The following is an 18244-nucleotide window of genomic DNA, read 5'->3' as shown; positions in this document are numbered from 1 at the left end:
ATATTATGAAGAACTGATAAAAATAAAAGACTTGAAATATCTAGATGTATGTAGTGAATACCTCATACACAAAACAATATTCATTTAAAAGTTTCAGATATATTAGTGTATTTAATGTTCCCGGTAACATTGAATTGAAAACCTTGACTTTGAACTAAAAAAATGCGAACTTAGGTGATATTGATGCTAAGTATCAATGTATTCATATGAATATATATTTTTGAAAGCAAAAATAAATAAAATTTCATGATTTAGAAATAACAACACAAATATATTTACCTATAAATTTTCAATGTTCTGTCTCTTGGAGCTATTGATGGCATATAGTCCAGGGTATCCCACAAAGAAATGGAGCATCTGATGCTATAGCTCCTGAACAATCTATTAGTTAAAAACAATGCTTAAATACTAAAATTGGTTGTCGGAACTACGCACCGAGTTTGACTAAGTATAGAGAAGTGTTAACATTCAAACATTTCTGAGATGTTTTGACACTTAAACTAATCTGTCATTGGAGCTTACATTATTTTGAGAATATGGCCAAAGTGTCTGTTACTTTAAAATTACATATCTATACCTATCAATCTATCTATCTATCTCTCTATCTCTCTCTCTATCTATCTATCATTGTGTGTATGCATACACCTAATTTTTAATGTGTTAATATGTAAGCTGCTTTTACCTGCTAGAGAAAGATTCCACTTATGGAAAATTCCAAACATCTCTGGAATTCATCCCTAAATTGTCCTCTATCAACTGATCATCCTGAGAATAGTCTGATGGATGGTGCTCTGAGTCATAACCTTATTTTAAAAAATTCCATGCATAGCAAGTAATGCAGTATAATTTTGGAGTTGGATTTCAGTGAATTGTTTGGCTCCTCATCTCAAATGGAGGAGAAGTGCTAACTCCTCCCTTCTTTAATTCACTTACTATTTGCCAGGAGGACAGACAGATCATGGCTTGGGCAGCTTTGGGATAGCCTTGCCCTGGAGCTGTTAGACATTCTCCCTGTCTTTTGTGAGTTATGGGTTTGGGGTGCCAGAGGGGCCAAGGGCAGATGACAGGATGAAGGTCCAAGACCAGATAGATGTTAGAAGCACTTTCTGTATCAAAGTGACTTCTACCCATCATCTACCAGTTACCAAATACAATAATTGGTGAGAAAAGTCAGCATTGATGACTCTACTCAAATCTGAAGAGACTCTAACAGAGTTGCTGATATAAGCGTCTCTTTTTCCAAGTCATTTGCTTTTATGCTTCAAGATCTTTAGATTTCTTCCAGAAAGAAATCACACAGGCATGCAGCTAGAACGTCCTCCTTAATAAAACGGAAGGCCTCATCTTTATTAATGTTACAGCTGCTATATGGAGAAATCTTTTATTCTCACTGTATTCCATATATATGGAATGTAATCTATCTATCTATCTATCTATCTATCTATCTATCTATCTATCTATCTATCTATCTATCTATCTATCTATCTATACATATATATATACTACAGGTAAGGAAACCTAAAGGAATTAGGTAATTTAACTGCTGGATTCCTGAAGACAGTAAGTGAAAGTTGAGACAGAGATGTGAATCAGAGTCCTGTTTTTTTTTTTTCAGTAGGGTTTTGTTAAATGTTGAATTACAAAGAATAAATTTCAGTAATGCCCAAAAGTGCTATATTTCCTTCATCTGTTTAGTGATGCCTGAAATTCTATCCCCCTCCAAAAAAATAAAGATTTATTTCCTTCCTAGGAAGCTGTTCAACGTTTATTAAAGTAAAAATGCCTCTGGCTATGGGATCAAGTTGAACCATATCAATTGTTTTTCTTCCTCAGTGTGGAAGAAATCTAGTCATAAGGCTCAGGTTGGTAGAAACCCACATAAATATTCAGGCACAGGGCTATGGTGAATCTGGTCCATATTGAACTGGCTCCCTTCTCTTCTTTTTCCTTCTTTTTTCCTTCCTTTTCTCCCCTTCTTGGTTTTTCCCTTTCTCCTTTTCTATTTATTACTGGAACCTGAACTCAGGGCCTGTCTCTTAGCTTCGTTTTTGTTTGTTTGTTTGTTCTTCCACTCAAGGCTGTCATTCTACCACTAGAGGCCTTACCTCTATTTACAGGTTTTTGCTGGTTAATTTGAGATAAGAATCATAAAGACTTTTCTATCCCAAGCTGGCTTTGAACCATGATCTTCATATTTCAGCTTCCTGAGTAGCTACGATTATAGATATGAGCTAAGACCTCCTGGCTCCTCCTTCTTTCTGTAATTCCTGTAAATCTGTTTCCTTCTCTTCATGCCTCAAAGCATTCCAGAGCCAGCCCTTCTAGGTCCTCACCCCCAGAGTGATTAGTTTAGGGCCCACCAACCTTGAAGTGAGAATAGAATTACACAGGATTAGGTGAGAAGTTAGGGAAGAAGACTAAGTTTTCTGACAACCCATGGGCTTTGAAAATATCTCTGCTGGACCACATCCCAGGCAGACAAGTGAGATCAAGTCCCAGGAGTGAGCAAGCTCCTGAAGGAGGAGGCTGGCAACTATAGTTGAAAAAAATGCTCGATAGAAAATGCCCTCATTACCTTACTCACGTAATGTAACCCCTCTGTACTGTATCTTCACAATCAAAAATATATTTAAGCCGGCACCAGTGGCTCACGCCTGTAATCTTCGCTACTCAGGAAGCTGAGATCTGAGGATTGAGGTTTAAAGCCAGCCTGGGCAAGAAAGTCCATGAGACTCTTATCTCCAATTAACTATGCAGAAAATCAGAAATGGGTGGCACTGTGGCTCAAGTAGTAGAGCGCTAGCCTTGAGCTGATGAGCTGAGGGACAGTGTCCAGGCCCAGAGTTCAAGCCCAATGACTGAGAAACTAAATAAAATGTTGGAATACATCCAGAACTGAGAATCATTCTGACCCAGGGTCTGGAATGGAGGTCTGCCGACCTGCTACTTCACATGTGTAGGCAATCAGGAAAAGGCGCTCAAGTGGGTTGAGAAGGAAAGAGCAACAATGCAACACACTTCCAGGTTAAGAGACAGCTACGCAGTGATGAAAGGAAGTAGGCAGGATGTGGGGTTGATGTCCAGAGATTTGAAAAGGTATCAGACAGCAAGGGACAGAGAGGAAGATATGGAGAAAAGAAAGGAAAGAAGAGACAAATACTTTGGAGTATCTAACTCCCTGCTCAAAATAGGAGTGCAGATACTAACTGCAACCTGCATGTACATCAAGCATCCCTGACAGTGTTTCTTATCGATGGTCTTTTGCCTGTGCCACAATGCAGCTGCTTTTGGAAATTTCAGGATTTCAAAAGCCTAGTTCTCTAATTAAAAGTAATTTGTTTTATGGAAGATATTGACATAAGTGGATTGATACCAACCAAGTTGAATAATGGTAAAAATGATCAAACCCCATGTTCACTATATTGCAAGTACTAACAATAAAATTTTATATAGCAATGATCCTTTGGGATATTTAGGGTCAGGCTTATGCCATGTCTCTGTAACCTTGCTGCACATCACTTTTACAATAAGACAATAATAATAAATATAAATGAAGCTAAGCATCCCACCAAAAACATAATGAAGTAGACTACTTTAACTGTCATACAAATATGCAATTTAGAACGTTTAAAGCTCCCTCCTATTAAGTCCTCCATCAGTTCAATAATATTTTGGCCTGCATTTATCCAGACATTTGCATTTTATTATAACATATTTTTCCTTTGTTATTTTTTTATAATCTATGTTATCTGTCGCTTTTCCCCATCATTGCAGATCTGATTATTTTCTATCAACGATGAATTATTGTTAAATACATTTGCCCAATCCTTTGTTGATAAACATGAGTAAGACTTAGAATTAATCACAACAAAGTAATTCTGTAATCAATACGAATGAACAGGTACATTTGTACTTTCCTATTTATAATACTTATGTTTTCTGTTGTTTTAATAAGGAGAGAGACTATCCATTCTAAAACACATTGCTGGTCTCATTGGAACAAAATGGGTTTGAAATAAACTTTTGAAGATTAGTTTCAAAGTCATTTAAACTGAGTTGTACTAACCTATCACACACTATGACTAATGTTCCTATCCTGTGTATACTGCACAAAATCAACTAACTAGTAAGGAGCATTCAGTATTGTGGTGGTGGCTTTCAGCAGTGTTCTGAAAGCAGTGCTATGATTGGTGTATGGCTTTCAGCAGTGTCCTGAAAGAGGTGCTGTGATTGGTGTGTGGCTTTCAGCAGTGTCCTGAAAGAGGTGCTGTGATTGGTGAATGGTTGATTCCTCAGAACTGACTATAGAAATTCTATCCTCACTCATATGCTAATGCAATTAAGAGGGGAGTCATAAAACAACCATGATAAGGATTAAGAAATAAGATCTTTGGAAACTGATTATGTTTAGATAAGGTCATTGTAGTAGACACTTCTCTCTGCAAGACAGGATCCTGGTGTGTCTATCAAAAGAGGGAGACAGCAGAGTGCGCGCGCGCGCACACACACACACACACACACACACACACACCTACCTTTGGCCACGTGGTTCCCTGGCCCTCCCTTGGAGTCTGACAGTCAGAAAACTGACAGTGTAGCCTGATGCCACTGGACATGCAGAACTGTGATCATATATATTCTTAGTTTGCTGTGTTTTTTTTAAGTAGCTTGTCTGAGAGGTATATCATTTTTACAACAGCAAAACATGGATTTCCACAGTGGGCTCCAGCCAGAAATATTGATTCCTTCAATTTTCTAATCTTTGTTTCATTCTCTATTCGGGAATTCGATTTCTGCTACTGCAAGATGATCAATCACTGTTTTCTGCTCTTTGCTCACACTGTCGGGTAAAATGATACCTCCAAACACTAAATTATAATTTATACATGCATAACGATGCCCCATTAGCCATCCTTCTGTGGGAAGGAGATGCTGGAATTGTTGACACTCAGTAGGAATATAAATTTATGGCTAAAGTAACTCAATAGAAATTGCAGTCTTGTTTTCATTTTCCTTTCTTTTTTTAAAAATTAGAGAGAATGAGTGGAATATCTACATTAGATGATTTGACCATCTTTAACTGTTTTCTCTCCTTTTGATTTCTAACATAATGAGTAGCCTCTATTTACAAATTCAATGCGATACCTATCAATATTCCAACCTCATTCTTCAAGAAAATAGAAGAGGCAATCCAAAACTTCATATGGAACAATAAAAGACCCTGAATAGCAAAAACGATCCTTAACAGAAAGAACAGTGCTGGAGGAATATCAATACCAAATTTCAAACTCTACTACAAAGCCATAATAATCAAAACAGCTTGGTACTGACACAAGAACAGACCTCAGGACCAATGGAATAGAATTGAAAACCCAGAAATGAACCTACAGACCTATAGCCATCTAATCTTCGATAAGGGAGCTAATAACATAGAATGGAAGAAAGACAGCCTCTTCGGTAAATGGTGCTGGCAAAATTGGTTAATCACTTGTAGAAAACTAAGGCTAGATCCTTATATATTACCCTGCACCAGAATCAACTCCAAATGGATCAAACACCTTAGAATCAAAGCAGACACTCTGAAAACATTACAGGATGGAATAGGAGAAGGTCTAGGTCTCCTTAGCACAGGCAGAAATTTTCTTAATAGAGACCTAGAAACACAACAAATCAAAGAAAGGTTAGACAAATGGGATTGCATGAAATTGCAGAGCTTCTGCATGGCAAAGGACATAGCTAGCAAGATCAATAGAAACCCCATGGATTGGGAGAAGATCTTCACTAGCCATACAATGGACAAGGATCTCATATCTAAAATATACCTGGAACTCAAAAAATTAAATCCCCCAACAACAAATCCTCAAAGAAACAACTGCCGGATAAATAAATGGGCTAAAGACTTACAGAGAAACTTCTCTGAAGAGGAAAGAAGGTTGGCCAATAGACACATGAAGAAATGCTCAACCTCCCTAGTCATAAAAGAAATGCAAATCAAAACAACATTGAGATACCACCTCACCCCTAGATAGAATGGCTATAATCAAGAAATCTAATAGCAACAGATGGTGGAGGGGATGTGGACAGAAGGGAAACTTACTGCATTGTTGGTGGGAATGTAAACTTGTTCAACCACTTTGGAAAGCAGTATGGAGGTTCCTCAAAAGACTCCACATAGAGCTCCCCTATGACCCAGCAATCCCACTTTTGGGCATTTACCCAAATGTTTATAAACAAGACCATACTAAAGCTACCAGTGCAACTATGTTTATTGCAGCATTATTTCCCATAGGTAAGATATGGAACCAACCCAGCTGCCCCTCAGTAGATGAATGGATCAAGAAAATGTAGTATATATACACAATGAAATTCTATGCCTCCATCAGAAAGAATGACATTGCCCCATTTGTTAGGAAATGGAAAGAATTGGAAAAAATTATATTAAGTGAAGTAAGCCAGGCCCAAAGAAACATAGGTCCCATGGTTTCCCTTATTTGCAATAACTAGTATATGTCTGGAGACAAGTATAAATGGTCAGATAAGTTGATGTTAGGCAAAATGAACCCCAAGATAAGAACTCAAATGTTTTTTCTTTCTTGCTATTGTTTCTCACATATTTATAAGATTATTTCTTTGTTGCATTGTATGTCCTCCACCCCACGGTATAACCCCTGTTTTCAGTGTATTTGATGTTGGTATAATTTGTGGAGGGGAAGTTGGCCCCATTGCAACAATGAGATGTACAAGTCATTATGTCAAAAAAAGAACTTTACAACTTTGGTACAGCAGGGTGGGGGGCGGGGGGAGAAGAAGGGGAAGGGGGGACACTGGTGGAGGTGGGAAGGGATGGGAAGGGAAAACAAAGGAGGAGGCAACAATGCTTGATAAGAAATGTACTCATTACCTTGCCCATATAATTGTAACCCCTCTGTACGTTATTTTCACAATGAAAAAAAATGAGTAGCCCCCCATACACAATGACACCTAAATGGTATTAAGTAAGATTTTACAGGAAAAGAACAGAAAGCTTTATCTTACGATATTAAAAAAAATATCAAGAATTTCAGCCAGTCCCCCAGTGGCTTGTACCTGTAATCCTAACTATTCAGGAGGTGAGAACTGAGGATCACAGACAGAGAAGTCCATGAGACTTTTTTATTTACTCATTGTTTATTTTACAGCCCGGAGACTCTTATCTACAATTTGCCAAAAAGGGTGGGTGAAAAGCTGTCAAGGGAGCTGTGGCTTCATTGGTAGGGTACCGGCCTTGAACACAAAAGCTCAGGGACAGTGCCTAGGCCCTGAGCACAACAAAACAAAACAAAATCTACAATTTCAAGCATATGCTTTATTATAAAAATCAGGAAAAGTCTAGTAAGTTATGGCTATCATAGGTATAAAGGGATATATTGAAGAATTTAAAATATATCTGAAATGACTAACTGCTATACAATCTCTAAGAGCTGGACTCAAGACTTTGCTCATCACTGAGCTGAAAGCAATCTTAGGGAGACAGAACCTTCTAACCTGATCACAGCTGTATTGTAGAGCTCTTTGCTTCTGTGTGTCTAGGCAATTCTCTTGCTAAGTAATTAATCTTGTGCTGTTCCAAGATGATTGCCATTAGAGAGTAAGATGAAGAATCAAATGTATTAGTCCATTGCTTGTGCTTTGTATTTTCCATTTAATTGTTTGTGAGTTCCCAGAAAGTTCTGGTTGTAGTCACTTTACAACATGCAAGGAGCTTGAAAGAATCTGTGGTGCTAACCGTGCAGGATATATCTTCAATACGATCAGGGACATGTCTTCAGCGTGTGTACCATTGCTGTTTCACTCTCCTCCCTCACCACATGGTTGTTTGTGTATATTTTTTGTTGTTGCTAAGAATGGAAAGTCACAGGCTGGATAATGATAAGGGAAAAGAATTCATTTTTGGCTTAAAAGTTCTTTACATTCAAAATCTATGATCCACATGTGGTGGCAGCCTCGTAGTTGGGAGAAGCCTGGTAGTGTTAGAATATCACACACCAAAAGATAGGGAGAAATATGAATGCATGAATTATTACCACTGTACCGTGTGTGTGTGTGTGTGTGTGTGTGTGTGTGTGTGTGTGTGTGTGTGTTGTGTGTGTGTCCCTCTTAGAATGATACCAACACCCAACTCTTTGGACTCCATCTTATAGATCTTATCTGATCCCAAATTTTCTACCTCTAAAAACTATAGAAAATTTGAATTCTCAAGACTTGAAACCTACGGGAACATCTTCCACTCTATACCCAAGCTATAGACAGAACCAAATGGTTTACTATCCTTGTGTTTTATGGATTTTTTTATTCTTTTTTTCTTTAGTCTTTTTCTGTCTTATCGATCACTTCTTGCTAATTAATTTAAAAGTTTCACCTACTGGAATTCCAAGTTATGCCAGAGAAGATTGAATACATTTTTTCTAGCAAATTTTCTATAAAATTTTGAAGGTGGGACCAATAACCCTCACCTGTTAGCACGCCCTATCCTGTACTTGTTAATGCAATCAACACTTTTTTTCCCCTACAATTTTCTACATCAATTTGCTTGCCAACTAACTTCACCTTAGAAACTAATGAGGAATTTCCCATGAGAACAAACAAATGTAAAATTGGGGAGGGCCTGGCTTGTTGAAGAAGCATGAATAGCAAGAGGAAGAATCTGTGCATTTTATTTCCCCCAGACACATTAACCAAGGAGATGACATCATTCTTTTCTGTGAAGAGTTCTCTTCTCAGTTCCAGTTCTAACAGCCAACTCACTCAGCACATTCCTACAGTCAGTGCTCATTTCTCTACAGCATAATTTCTTGCTTATGCTGTGACTGCTTCCTTTGAATTGTCAAAATGCTACCACTTTCATGCCTTCCCACTGGCATTTGTCTTCAAACAAAGCATAGGGGTTAGCTTCTTAGAGATCCCTGAAGTCCCAAATCAAGGTATCAGCCAAGCCACATGCTCCCTGAAGCCTCTACAGAAAGATTTTTTTTTCATCTTCCAACTTCTGGTTGCCTCAGGCTTGTGGCTAGAAATTTAAGATGGTCTCCTCATTTGGCTAGTCAACTTCAGATCTAAGCAGAAGCTAGAAAATCCTTTGTTTCCAGTAAGGTACCCTTGGATTAATGGCTAGCAGTTATTTTGAGGCTGGTGGGCCTCTCTAACCAGATGATCTCTATCCCTCTCTGCCTCTCCCCTGCCTGTCTGCTTCTGGGTCTTACAGGAATGCATGCCATCACTCAGCCAATCCAGGTTACACCTCCAGATCTTTTATCATTCATAGATTCTGTATTGATCTATGAATGAATTCTGTATTAATGTCTTTTAGGAAGTAGGTTACCATTCAAAACATGAGCCCTTCCATGTAATTAACTTCTACCTACTCATTTCCTTCGTATTTTTTTGTTGTTGTTGAAATACTTAAGCATGGGAATCTGATTGATCATAATTAATCTTTTTGTACAAGCATAGGTGATAAGATGCCACTGGTTTTTGGTTCAGGGCTTCTCTGCCCGGTCTCCCACATGTGGCTGAGTCACAAAGTCACATGGTACCTAACTCAGCTAATTTCCCTTAAGAAGAGCTATAGTTTTAGTACCTTAATATAACTAGCATTTCCATTTAATCTACCGCAGTACAGATCTCCTCACATGACACTGTCTTATGCTTTGTAACTCCAATGAATAGAACAAAGATTTTTACATGCTGTATGTTTAATATAAATTAGACACACAGAGATGGATTCATTCCTGGATTGAATATTGTTCATGCTGACTGCATGCCAGGCAGTACAATTAGATGCTGTGTTTAAGGTAATGCATATACAAAGACATTCCATGCCCACCCAAGGCTTCTAGTCTTAACGAGGATGAGTACATACATACATTATGATACAAACAGTAAATTCTAATTATGACACATCCCATGAAGATCATCTAACCATCTAAAAAATTGATTCAGTGCTTAGGGGAAAAATGTTCTAATTTTAATTTGACTTTCCATGTTGCTTTTCTAAAGAGAGGAGGAAACACATTCATTAGGAAATATAATGACCATATGCCAGTGGCTCCTGCCTATAATCTTAGTTACTCTGAGGTCTGAGGATTGTGGTTCAAAGCCAAGACCAGCAGGAAAATCTATGAGTCTCTTATCTCCAATTAATTATCAAAAAAAGGCAGAAGGGGAGCTGTGGCTTATATGTGGTAGAGCACTAGCCTTGAACAAAGAAAGCTCAGAGACTATGCCTAGACCCTGAGTTCAAGCCCTAGGACTGGTACCAAAACAGAGAGAGAGAGAGAGAGAGACAGAGACAGAGACAGACACACAGACACACAGAGACAGAGACAGAGACAGAGTCTGTCTCTTGATAATTTTGATTATAAACACTAATTAATAGCTTTAATTCTGATATATATATATATATATATATATATATATATATGTCACTCAAAATGTGTTTTGTACATTCACATTCATCTTCACTGGCAGTATTCACATTTCTGCAGGACAATCCTTAGTAGTGGGATTGTACTGTGCACTGTAGAATATTCAGTAGCATCTGTGACCTTGAGCTACTAGAAATAGCAGCCACAAACCCTTCCTTGTGATATGAAACATCTCCAGGTATTGCCAAATGTCCCCTCGAAAACAAAATCATATCTTCCTGAGAACTGGAGCTCTGAGAGTACTTCAGGACATAATGAATTAGTGAATTAGAGGAAATGGCAAAGTTCTTCCCACATAAACAGGAGTGATGCAAGCCTATTACATTCTGAGTTGCATTCCAGTGGCTGCAATTGGACACATATCCTTACTGAGTTAGAGAGAAAGGAGTCTCTTGTAAACTACCACGCAGCATCTTATATGCTTTACCTCTCTTCTCCACAGCCAATTTTCTGGAAAACGGACCTTGAAGTTAAATAATACCTGTGTCTCAGAAGAATGTGGCTATTGTCTTGTTGATTGATTCAAGAACTCTCTTTACACTACAGGATCTTTTACATCTGTATAGAAAAAAGAAGTTTAAAACAAAGCACCCTTGAGGATTTCCTTTCAGAAGTTTGAATGGCTGGGTGTGTATCAGTATGCATAAATGTGGGTTTTCCTCAGACTTCTGCTATAGAAATGTTCTGTTACAGAAAGACAGACTGAAGGCATAGTCCTTACAAAACATGCTTATCTTATTCCTTATTTGCATTAAGTTTTATATCAATAGCTTTAAAATATTCCTGGTGTTGATGGTACTGGGAATTGAATTTCAAACCACTTGAACCATTACAACTTAAGGGCCTTAAGGGCCGAGACATTCCAACTTCAGCTGTTGGTTTTCCATGGTTTAATTTCACTTAAGTTTGTCATTCTGATTTCAGAGCAATGTGGAGAGTCAGAAAATAAGAGTTAGAATTCTTCTTCAATCAGCGTATGGACACTAACATCTTGTTGTCAGTATTTTTAGCATCATTTCTAAAATGATGGGAAAGTTAAAGATAGAAGTAGGCACGATCAATGGAAAGTGCCATGAATTTTTGAGATGTAAATTATGAACAGGAAAAGTGTGGGTGTGTACAGTGAACATCTGCTCAGCAATGCCTGTAAGGCAGAGAAGCATTCATGGACACCTGGATCTAAGACTTGACCCCCAAAGCCTGGTATTTATGTGCCCCACATGTACACATTGAAAACATTCTGTGTTAAAAAAATACATAACTGCCAAGAATCTAACTCCCCTCCCCCCCACTCCCCTCCCTCAGAATAATATGGCTTAATACATGTAAAAAGAGAAAAAAAAACCCTAATTACCACCACTTGCAGAGAAAAGTTAACTCAGGGCCTGGTTCATGGTTTGAGGCCATTTCATGAAACAATTTCAGGGTTAGTGCCCTCTGACTTCAGTGGAAACACAAACTTTAAAATTGTTTTTGAAAACACAAGGAAAAAAACAAACAAACAAATAGAAGAGAGCCTGGCCAGTTAGAATGTATGTGGACTCTTGTATAGAGTGCTTTACCTTCTGCTGAATCACACAACTGACCCTCAAAGCTCCTATATATTTACTAAGAAATGAGTCAGAATTGCACCTGAACTGCATGTTTCTCCCTCATTAAATCCTTCTTCATCCATGGAGAGCCAACTGCTGTGTTTGCCCTGGTCCTCCTGGGCAGTCTGAGAGCCTTAATGGCATGGAATCACATAATAAGCAAGCATTCCCTGCTCTGGTGAACACACGGTACACACTGAACAAATAAGGGCAAAAGTTTCACCCGCAGGCTGATGAGGACATTTGCAGTTTAATTTAGAGCTGCCCCCAGGTAGCAGGGCTGTTTCATCAGGCCTTCTTAAGTTTGTGTTCCCATACAATCAGACAGATGCCTTCTGCCTTTCTGTCTGGGACCAAGGCTTCCAAATCACAGAAGGATGAACCTGTCCCTTCATGCTCAAAGGAAAACTCAGCCTCAGAGGCACAGGCTTCCTGGGCAGAGATTGAAACTCATTTGAACTATGCTGATGTTCTCCTGAGAGGCTGATCTGCCCAGCCCACGGCTGACAGCGGTAGCCTTGTACTACTAGACTTGGAATGCTTTGATTTTGTTTCTTTAGGTGCTAGGTGTCAGATGCCTCTGACATCTTCCATGAGATTAAAAAAATTTATATTATGTAGCGTGTACTGAAATATTGCTGGGTGTCTGTGCAAAAGGATCTCACATGCATCATTTCAACTGTTATGAAGTAGTATCTATCTGTCTGTCTGTCTGTCTGTCTATCTATCTTTCTATCTATCTATCTGTCTATCTATTGATAGAAAACAGATATCCTATATCCAACATTTTACATATGAGTGATAGCAATTTCATATGTTTGAGTAAGGTTTTTTCTACAAAATTGTATGTGTATTTCATTTTCATTTGAATCGGAGAGGATTTTAAAAACCATATTTATTGAAGCATTATTTACCATAGCCAAGATATGAAACCAACTCAGATGCTCCTCAGTAGATGAGTAGATCAAGAAAATGTGGTATATATACACAGTGGAATTCTATACTTCCATCAAAAAGGATGATACCATCCCATTTAGAAGAAAATGGAAAGACTTGGAAAAAAATCATATTAAGTGAAGTAAGCCAGACCGAAAGAAACATAGATCCCATGGTTTCCCTCCTTTGTAATAATTAGTATATGTCTAAGATAATCCTAGCAGATGAGCAGAATAGCTCATATAGACCATATATGATGATGCTAAGTGAAATGAACTAAGAGACATGGACACAAGAGGTTTTTCTTTGTTGCTGTTGTTTTTAATGTACTATGTGATTTCTTTTTTCTTTTGTGTTTTTCCTCCTATGTTTTAGCCCCTGTTGTCACTGTGTTTGATTTTAGTACCCTGGGTATTGTCTATACGTTTATCTGAATTAGTGAGTAGCGATACTCACAAGACAAAATGTTGGAAATAATCTGAACAACTCAGGGGTGGGGACATCACGGGGAGTGAAAAAGGAGGAGGAAAATGAGGGAGGGGTAACAAGCTCAACAAGAAATGTTCTTATCGGGGCTGGGAAGGTGGCTCAGTGGTAGAGAGCTAGCCTTGATCTGAAGAGCTGAGAGACAGCGCCCAGGCCCAGAGTTCAGGCCCCACGACCCCGCCCCCCCCCCCCCAAAAAAAAGAATAGAAATGTACTCAAGACGTTACACATGTAACTGTAACCACTCTGTACATCACCTTGACAATAAAATTAAATTTTAAAAAGACAAAAATAAAACAAAAAAAATTTAGTTAAGAGGGGACTAATGCCCCAAAGTTTAGCCAGATAGTAAAAGGGGAAGCATTTTGTCTAAAATCTAGGCCTAAGACCAGAGAGTGGCCTTCCCTTGAGTGAAGACCGCTTGCGTCCTGACCCCCACACCAAGAATTTCAACAGAAGGGAATCAATTCAATTTAGATTAAATGTTTCAATATGACAAAATTATAAAAATTCTTTCATTTAGCTTTATAATTAGAGTCTTATAGTAGGTTCATCAAAATGATACTCTTATGGTATTTCTGTATAAAGTAATTACATCCAAATAGGGGACATTTGCCATTGCTGACATGTAAATAGAATCTAAAAAATAAATGAACGATACAGAAATTGGATGGTTTCAGGGTGAAATATTCATGATAAATCTGGGTGTGATTATATATCACTTAAAAACAACTTACAGAGAGGAAAAGTGTTAGATATTTTTTGTGTACCTGTGATACCTTCTAAATTAATTAAATAGCAAATTATAAAGTAGCTCATTCTGAGAAGTAACAGGAAAGAATTAGCCCATAAGATACCACATGTTTGTTAAAGAATAAATGACCTTATTTAACATCAAACTAACTTTTTACTCTTTACATATTCACTGTCATCATTCAACTGTCCTCCTGCAAACACACTTGTTTATTTACATTAGATGGATTCCATCACATTTGGTTTTCAAAACAACTCTGTTTTTATTTATCAAATGATTGAATTTCTAGGTTTTGACAAGTGACTCTGTATGGTTTTTAAGGTACCAAAGCTAAAGTGTTGTCATGTGTTTTTCTTTTTTAACAACTGAATGGAATATGATCACTTATTTAGAACTTTTATTGAGGCTTAGCTGGTGTTTCTTTTTGATTACTCACTTTTTTTTTTTACAGAACTGTTTCATGATCAATGTCAAAGGCTAAAAGCATTTTATAATTTCTGACGATGAAATTCTGCTTTTATGACCACATTCTAATGGCATAACAGAGATTTGTGCAAATATTGATTGTGGAATCATGTATTTTTGAAATATCAAAAGCTTTTAAAAATTATTGTCTTTTCTTCTAGGCCACAGCCAACAATAGTATTATCATTAATTATCACTAGTAACTAACTATAGAAATGATCCCTGAAAGTATAGTCTTTCATTGATTATCACTAAGGCAACTGAACAAAAATGTAAGACACTAACCCATGTGGTTATGAAACGGGCTGGTGGTTTGATAGAAGCAGTAGAGTGCCTTTCTAGCCAGTTAACCATTAGTACAGAGGGGGAGAAATGTGAAATTGAAGACATTTTAAGTAGAAAATTTAATCTTTAGACAGCTGCCAAAAATAATAAATAAAATTCATCTATTTCTGAGCACCAGAATGGTGAAAGGCATATTCCATGATTCGATTCCTCAATTCATGTTACTTTGTACACTGCTATTCACTGAGATTTGTGTTGGTGTTCTTGTGCAAATATGGAGTGCTTTGGGTGTTCTACAGAAGACTTCAATTTTACAATACAGGCAATGGAGCAGAAGCATAAAATGATGGAATATCTAATTTAACAGTTGTCACTTTGATGATTATGTGGAAGGTGGAATGACTTTTGAGAAGAAAAGACATTCCAGTGGATAAGCCCTTGAAGTAGTCCAAGTAAAAGTGAAATGGAAGCCTGGATTAAGGTAGGCCTCATGCTCATTGAAAGAGTGACCTGTTTGGAGCCTTTTATATAGTACCAGGGCAGCCGTGAATAAAGAATACTACAGTGTTTGCAACTGGAGAGGGTTGGCACCTGTGGATTTCCAGGATGGCGGTATGCAGTGATGTGGGGTCACTGCCCTGCTGGCCAGTCCAGTGGCCTCTTTGTTTCCAGGACAACAAAAACTGTTGATGCCACATACACTAGGAGGAAACAGTGACTCTTGGAACAAGCAAGTAAAACCATTGGAATGGATTCACAGAGTTGATTGGAAACAATTACCTTTGCAGTCGTCTCATTGCTCAAATACATACGGCATTTCAGTGACCATTTGGACAGTGATTTTCTTTTCCTTCGTAGTAACTCTGAACACAAAGACTTCAAGAGTAATATGTGAAATCGTTGGACTGTATTTGTCTTTAGTGATAACATATGAAATATAATTTGGGATCATTTCCCTAAAAGAATTAACAAGAGCATGAAATAGTCTTTCAAATTTGTAAGAGAACTAATTTGGTACTCCTTTCTCTGATCCATCAGTTAGTATAATCAATAAAGTACCAATGGTACTTTATCAGCTATGTCCCCCACCCTTCTCTGGTGAATATGATCCCTTCTGGAATTTCTGGAATTTTCACTTTGCGCTCTGTGGAAATAATGTTTCTCACAGGACATCCATTTGAAAGCTTCTAGGAAATGTCTCTGTAAAGGACCTATGGCTGTGGCTATGATCACCAGGTAAACACACACACACACACACACACACACACACACACACACGTCTTCAGATCACACATCTCTCACTCCTTGTTTTGTAGACTTCCACAGCCATGCTTCCCAGTGTGACTTTCCAGTATCACCTGCAGAACACAGGTGGTTGTTAACTAGCTTTCTTCTTGTGAATTTTTTGCCCATTGAATCCATTAAGACAGTTCATGTAAATAATGCATGCACTCCTGGATAATGTAGTACAATATTAATTTGTCATTTGTTCCCTCTTGAAAGAAAATGAGCTATATTCTCCTTAATTCTATTCTAAGAAAGGAACTTAATAAATTGCAATCTCCTTGAGCCTTATGCTTCTAGCTGCCCTTGGATTACAGTCTCTTAAAAAAAAAAAAACGAATCTGACCACCTCTATTCAGAAGTTATTTTAGGGATTGAGATGGAGATATAAATCCAGAGATCAGAAAGCAGGAAGGCTCTTCAATGGGCAATAAACGGGAGGATTCCCATCTTGAGGAAGGAAAGAGTTTTGCATCCCCAGGCCAGGGGAGAGCTTAAGTTTTGTTGTTTGGTTGTTATTTAGTTCTTGTGCTTAGTGACGATCTATTTGGTCTCTGTGTAGAAACTCCAAATTTGTTATTTAACTTACTTTCAGACAACACAAAAGACAGCCATTAAGTTCTGTGATCTTAAGGAATACTGCTTGGAAGACTAGTCTTTCCAGATGACAGAGAATCAGATTGAGCAACATTATTTTTTATTTAAAAAATTAAAACAATGGTAACTATGGTAACAACCACAAACTCTAGTCACACCTTTCCTGTTTCTGGGTAGCATATGACCTTCCTTAAGATTTATTCAATACTAGATGTTAGAAGTTTTTTGCTACTACAGGTTAGAAATTCTCCTAGAACTAAGTTTTTGTTGTTGTTGTTGTTGAAGATTATCGAGGAGTTTGAAGAGAGGAAAAATGCTAATTTATCCAGATATTTTTGACAGTGTGTCCATGCATTAAATAATACAATATCCTGTCCATAAATTCAAGTCCTATATACCAATTAAAAATGAAGGGCTGGGTACCAGTGGCTTATGACTGTAATCCTAGCTATTCAGGAGGATGACATCTGAGGACAGTGATTTAAAACAGGATAGGGCAGGAAAGGCTGTGGGACTCTGATCTCCAGTTAACCACAAGAAAACTGAAAGTGGTGCTGTGGTTCAGTAGAGCACTAGCCTTGAGCAAAAGAGCTCAGGGACAGTGTCCAGGTCCTGAGTTCAAGCCCCACGACTGACAAAAAAGAAAAATAAATAAATAAATAACCCAAAATTTAAATCTTAGATAAACTAGAAAAACTAGCAAGCTTTGCTGCTGTAGTCTGGATGTTTGTGATTCTAAAATTTCATGTGTTACATTCCGAATCCTTGTTAAGTTAACCCCTTTGGCATGCTAACCCACACAAAGGATCACATATAAATAAATAGAAGAATTGGCCTCTAACTGGTTACTTCTTTGCATAACTTCAATTATGCAAAAGTTCAGACTTTTAGGAAGTTGCCATTACCTGCTGCAGAACAGTATTTCATAAACCACTACAGCAAGTAGTGATTTTAATGTCCATTTGATCTTTGTCCAACTGGAAAAGGATACAAATGAAACAGCACCAAGCATTTCCCTTCCAGAAAATTCTCCTTGAACATGAACATGTTTCTCTGCTCCCTCTCACACTTTCCTTCAATGTCCGTAATTTTATACAAAGCTATTTCAGCTTCTTCAAGTTCCTCCCAGTTTGTTTTAAATACCCAAATGTTTAAGACATGTAAAATACCCAAGTATTTAAGTGTGAAGATAAATTTACACCAAACTAGGCATACAATCCAACCATGTGCAACTTTCTATAGGAGAATGGGCATCTGACTATGTTGCAATTGGGATGTGAGATGATGCCAATAAACATTTTTCTTCCTGTCATGATATCTTCCTTATCACATGTACAGTTTAAGCCTGGTTTATATACATGTGTACTCCAAACCTAAAAGTG

The 18244-nt window shown here is 37.7% G+C and overlaps 1 protein-coding gene and 1 pseudogene across 1 annotated transcript in view; both read right to left on the bottom strand.

The window, feature by feature from the left end:
- The window catches only part of Cntnap2 (contactin associated protein 2), a 1675080-nt gene that overhangs the window by 1552198 nt on the left and 104638 nt on the right, over nucleotides 1-18244 (bottom strand). The window lies entirely within an intron of this gene.
- Nucleotides 14828-14934, bottom strand: LOC122106006 (annotated as a pseudogene).

The sequence above is a fragment of the Dipodomys spectabilis genome, unplaced genomic scaffold (genome assembly GCF_019054845.1).
Source record: "Dipodomys spectabilis isolate Male_0828 unplaced genomic scaffold, ASM1905484v1 ptg000034l, whole genome shotgun sequence".
Classification (NCBI taxonomy): Eukaryota; Metazoa; Chordata; class Mammalia; order Rodentia; family Heteromyidae; genus Dipodomys; species Dipodomys spectabilis.
The sequence above is the reverse complement of the archived record's forward strand: the minus strand, read 5'-3'. Positions and strand labels throughout refer to the sequence as shown.